The sequence below is a fragment of the Misgurnus anguillicaudatus genome, chromosome 16 (genome assembly GCF_027580225.2).
Source record: "Misgurnus anguillicaudatus chromosome 16, ASM2758022v2, whole genome shotgun sequence".
NCBI lineage: Eukaryota > Metazoa > Chordata > Actinopteri > Cypriniformes > Cobitidae > Misgurnus > Misgurnus anguillicaudatus.
In genome coordinates this window covers 21,640,794-21,646,793 of record NC_073352.2, presented here as the reverse complement: position 1 = coordinate 21,646,793, position 6,000 = coordinate 21,640,794, and positions in this window count along the sequence as shown.

Sequence of the window (6,000 nt, the reverse complement as noted above, 5' to 3'; positions counted from 1 at the left end):
TAACATACATAAAAGAAGCCAAGCTTATATCACAAACATGTAATAAATATATATTAAAATTGAGGCTATTAATAGAATGTGCTTTGGCGGGCAACTCACAGACTGTGTGCGGGCACCATGTTGGAGACCACTGCTGTAGACTGAGGATATTGTGCATTAGTCATATGTACTTTTCATCCCAGTCTTACGAAATTTCGTGCTATAGTCACGTAACTTTAGGATTTTTTTTCGTGATATTGTCACGAATTTCCACATTTTTCGTGATCGTATCACAAATTTCTGTTTATGTGTCATTATCAGGTATTGGTTACTCAACTGTTTTGTCCTATTTTCTTACCATTGTCGCTTCGGTTAAGGGTTAGATTTACATGAAATGACATCTTTACCCAAACCCAACTCTAATGCCAGGCGACAATGGTTTAAAGAGCCACACAGATACAAAATCGTAAATGACCTGTATTGCAGTGTGTCATGTAGCTGTCTATCAATGTAAACAATGTGCAAAGTAGTTGAACCAAAAAGTGCATGATTAATAAAGTTATTGGCTTCTAAAGTAGGGAGTCGACTTTGAATCGCTGAAACGAGTCGTCATATGGATTGAATCTCCTGCCTGACTTTATCCACGTAATACCAACACTTTGCATAATAATCTGCACCTACAGCCTTGCCCGGGAGAAACGAAAACTATGACCTGCCCAAAGAGACTTCAGGTAGTTAGTGTGTAAACATCATATCACGCTGTGTTTTCAGTTTGTGTTGTTTTCACTACCAAAGGATGTAGATATATGAAGATGTGGTTAAAATTACTTTTTCAAGGAGGGATATACTAAACGTTTGGCTATGAAGAATCAGTGGTTAAAATTACTTTTTCATGGAGGGATTTACTAGACGTTTGGCTGTGAAGAATCAGTGGTTAAAATTACTTTTTCACTGAGGGATTTAGACGTTTGACAATGAACAATGGTTCAGTACCCACTTTATTTGGAACAACATGCGTCTCCTAACCACAACCTGTAAGTATGATTATAGCTACATACTTGCTTAAACAGTGTAAAATGTTAGTTTCTATCGTCGTTTTTATTGCTTGGATTAATGATGAATGATATCGTTGTTTAAACTCTTAATATACTGTCAGAGAGTCACGCTAGCAAGCGGGTAACGCATGCTCACTTACGGTTTTGCTATGACCCGGTTAGCTTACATAAATGCTTAAATTAGTGTAAATTGTTAGTTTCTATCGTCGTTTTTATTGCTTGGGTTAATGATGAATGATGTCGTTGCTTAAACTCTTAATATGCTGTCAGAGAGTCACGTTAGCAAGTGGCTAACGGATGCTTACTTACGGTTTTGCTATGACCCGGTTAGCTTACATAAATGCTTAAATGAGTGTAAAATGTTAGTTTCTGTTGTCGTTTTTATTGCTTGGATTAATGATAAATGATGTCGATAATGTCTTCTCAGTAAATCATGTTAGTACTAGGTCAATACATGTTGCACTATTGTTGGTCTGTGCCACTGATCTGTGGTCTGTAGTCAGTTGACCAATCAGAGCAGAGTAGGCTACTTAAAGGTGGGGTTTAGGCAGACTGAATCGTTGAACGGCTTCACACAAATTGTTTGGGGATCTCTGAGAAATTGGGTAATTTTAAATTTATATTTTAAGAAAATTATAGACAGTGTTTTTTTGACCTTGCATGCATTTAAACCTGTTGTCCGGGACTTACAGACAGTGATAGGACGCTTAAAATTGGCATCTAACTGGTTCTTTAAATAAATCAGAATAATGTATAAACCAATACTTAAAGTGACATCCTAATGCAAAAACCAAATCTAACCCTAAACCGAAGCGACAATGGTTTGAAAATAGGAAAAAGCAGTTGAGTAACCAATACGTGACAATAACACATAAACAGAAATTTGTGATAAGATCACGAAAAAAGAATCAAAAAGATACGTGACTATAGCCTATCACGACATTTCGTGAGACTGGGTAGGGACTTTCATGATGCTTTTTTGGCCCGACAGTCTTGTCCCTCATTCACTTTTAATGTATAAAAGAGAGCAGTTCTTCAAAACTTCCCTATGGTGTCCCATGAAAGAAAGAAGTCATACAAATTTGAACCGACCTGTGGGTAAATAAATTATAACCGAATTTTTGTCCTACGTAAACTGTGCCTTTAGAGTAGCAAGTGAAAACATTCCTTTTGTTCAGATTGCATCATTTCTCCCTTTCCCCTTTTCTTGGCAAAGGCCAGGATGAGAAATATGCACCGATCCGCTTGCGTACATCCAATAACCACCTGAATCACCCAAGCCTAACTAACAACAATTCCCAAATTCTCCCTGGCAGGTTATTTATTTATTGCAGATTTAGCAATAGAGTGGGCAAGAGATTACATCATCAGTCTGTGAGCGAACTGCAAAGGCATTAAATTGGATTGAATCCTATTATTGAGTATATTTCTAAGTTGGTTATTTGTTATAACATTCCAGGGAAAAAGCACAAAAAGACTTGCTCATAGATGCTTGAAACTTGGGCACAAGGGAAAAGGGTTAGGGAGAAATTCAGTTCAGGATTTTTTGTTAAAGCCTCCTTAGTTTCACAAAAGTCTGCACACAATGCAAATATGTCCTTGACATGTACTATATTTATTTTTTAACTTTTGTCAGCATTTACAGTATATACCATTGAAAATGCGCCAGAACCTTTGAGGTTTGTAAATGGCTATTCATTGTGTGTGGATACAAGGAGTAATTACATTATGGAAGTCGATTAACATTGGATTGATTTTATAGTGTAACTGCAGGACATGCTTGAACTAGATCTAAACGCCTTAAGTGCATTTTAAAATTCAGTCATAATTACGCATATACTGCAAACTAATTAAGAAATGGTGAACTCCTCGCCCCTCATTTCATTCTTGGTGTGACTGGAAATCGTATTTCACATGTCCCACGTGTCATTATACATTTCTCAATGGCAAATGCCTGGTCACAGTTTTCTTCACAGCGCTAAAGAGTGAGCAAAAAATAAATATCTTATTCGCGGCTTCACAGGGAGAAAAATATCTCTGACTCTCACTATTTCAAAGTCATTAGAGTAATAATCTAAAAAGTCCCATCTAGTGAGAAAAATACAGGCATTTTTATAATTCAATACATGTAATTTATGAGTGCAGTAATAAGGGTGTATTTCCTCTGGGATGCCGCTGTGTCGTCTGAAAAGAAACAAGACTCATAAATGAAATCTTGGTTATTAGGCTTTTTTGTGACGATGATAACAGGCCTCAGAGAGCAACATCTTCCGCCATTAGACGAGATGTGTCATAGACACGCAGCCGGGCGTTTTGAGTCACCGCAGCTGGCGGCGACAGCAACCCCCCCTCCCCTTTAGACAGAGGAAAGTAAAAATGAGTGAAAATCAACGGCAACTTTACCCAAAGTGACACATGATGCCGGCAGTAACCTGCCTTGCTTTCACAAGATTACTGGTCTGTGAAGACTGTAAGCACTCTTCTGACAAGTGTTGGGAGGGGGGTGATATTGAATCCATCTGGCTTGCTGGGTTTTGGGAAGGCGATGGCACCCTCTCATCCATTTCAAGAAAAAAAAATGTGTGTGCGTGTTTGCACGAGTCATATTTCACCATGCAGGTGCTCTGCACATTCAACACATGCAAAAGCACTGAGTTCTGGAAGATACAAGGTAGAATAATTATGTAGCTGTCATCTTTTTTGCATCTTATTTCACAAGGACATTTCTTCATTTCATTCAAAGTGTATCATGCAAATTCAACCACAGGCACAAAGCCGCAGAGCTTTTATAAGTAAATATTCAGTAATTTTAATGTAGAACACAATATGCCAGTTATTTGCATATTTTGTATTACAGGTTTAATAGAAGCCAAAGCAGGACACAGTGACAGTCTGTATGAAACAACACAAACAAGTGGCATGATACAAACAGTGAAATCTATTACAAATATCAGCATGCCTAAAATGCCATTTTCCCAGTCAAATTGGATATCTGAAACTTAACCGTTTCATTAGTCAAACAGTAAACCTATTTTATCCTCTCGAAATCCATTCCTGAGATTCTTCTCTGAAATAATAATATAATTAGTATGCATAGTTTAAAGTTAAGAAGGTTTATATCACCGGATGTTCAGTATTCTGACGTCAATGAGGCTGAACCAACATTGACCTCAACACCTGACGCGAGTTTCTCACTCACCAGGCAACCTGAGGCTTAGCCCAGCTAATACCACGGTGTCTGCGTTAACCACGTGCCTCACTAATATGAGACACTACAGAGACTCCTTATGTCTAGTGGCAGATGCCTGGTTCTTAGATTTATTCCACTAACATTTATGTACTTTAACTCAACTATCTCAAGCATACTTTAATACTCATAAGCTCTTTCTTTCACTGTGTGTACAGTATGTATATATGAGAAGTTGTACTGTACAACACACAGATCATGGTCTTTTGTGCAGTTTAGACATCTATATACAGTAAACCTGGCATCATACCTAAATTACATTTAACAGGTATGTACTGGTAATGTAATGGTAAGTCCATTAGCAGTTCACTTGATCCATCAGTTGGACAGTTTAAAGAGCACCAATTATCTGATTCACGATTTTGTATTTCCTTTGGTGTGTAAGTGTGTATTAGTACATGTTAACGATATGCAAAAATTATCGTCTCCAACATAAATCTCTTTTCTTGGACTACAACAAACACATGGATTGTAGGCAACAGTTTAGTTCTTGGGATTGGTGAAGTAGACAAGACCGACATTATGATAAATTCCTCCCGCTTTGGACTCAGCTTGTAAGTTAACTCCTGTTAGCATTGCATTGTGACCAAATCTTTCAAACATGGTAAGGAGCATCACATTTCCGGCTGCCTTCAGAGGTATTCAGGCCAATCACAATGTACAGAGTAGCTGGCCAATCAGGGAAACAGTGCTTTTCAAATCGATGAGTTTTGTACATGAATCAGTGCATTTCAGGAAGAGAGGGAAATCTGGAGCTACAAAAATGTACGGTATGAGGAAAATAATGTGCTTTTTTAACCATAAACCACGCAAACAAATTGTATTATACCAAATACACAAAATATTGTTGTTCTTTAGCAATGAAATAGGCGCCATATAAGTCACTTATTTAAGAAGATATATTGTCAGTTTTCTTCACCGTTATAGTGATAATAAAAGCTTTTATTAAATGTAATTTTTTAACAGCTGTGGGCAGCTGAAGGGGAGGTGAGATCCCAATAATACTGCAGTGACAATAAAAAAATAGTAGCCTACACTATGGATAAAGTTCTCATTATACACTTTAAATCAGTGGTTCTCAAACTTTTTCAGCGTGCGCCCCCCTTGTATATGGTGCATTCCTTCGCGGCCCCCCCAATTTTTTTTATAACAAATTTGTTCTAAAACATAACATTTTAATAAGACAAAACATATTAAAGAATACAAAGTAGTGCTGTTGGTTAGTAGCCTTATTTTTTTTAGGTTTAATTACACAGAATTCATGATAAATTAATGTGTTTTATGAAATGTCATAAAACTGGGGCCCCCCAGTTTGAGAACCACTGCTTTAAATAATGTACAATCTACATTTAATAATCTACATTTGCACAATTATGGCGATATCCAGATATCAATAAATATTGTTGAGTCATTTCGTCAATAAAGAGAAAACGTTCTCTTGAGTTGTTTCTATCTTAAATTGATGTTTTCGCTATTATCCACTAGATGGCAATCTTACCCAACTTAAACACTGACGCATTCACTCAACACTAAAAACAGCATGTAAAGTTCTGATCGTGGCTCGGAGTCTGATCTCTTACAAAAGTTCTTCGCAAAAATGGAATTATCTCCGCTTTAACTGAAAATTTGAGAGGTGATAAGAGAACAAATTAAGGTAGGATGAAATGTTTGATGAGTGTCTGTTTTTTCATTTTATGTTTATTTAAAGAAGATCATTTT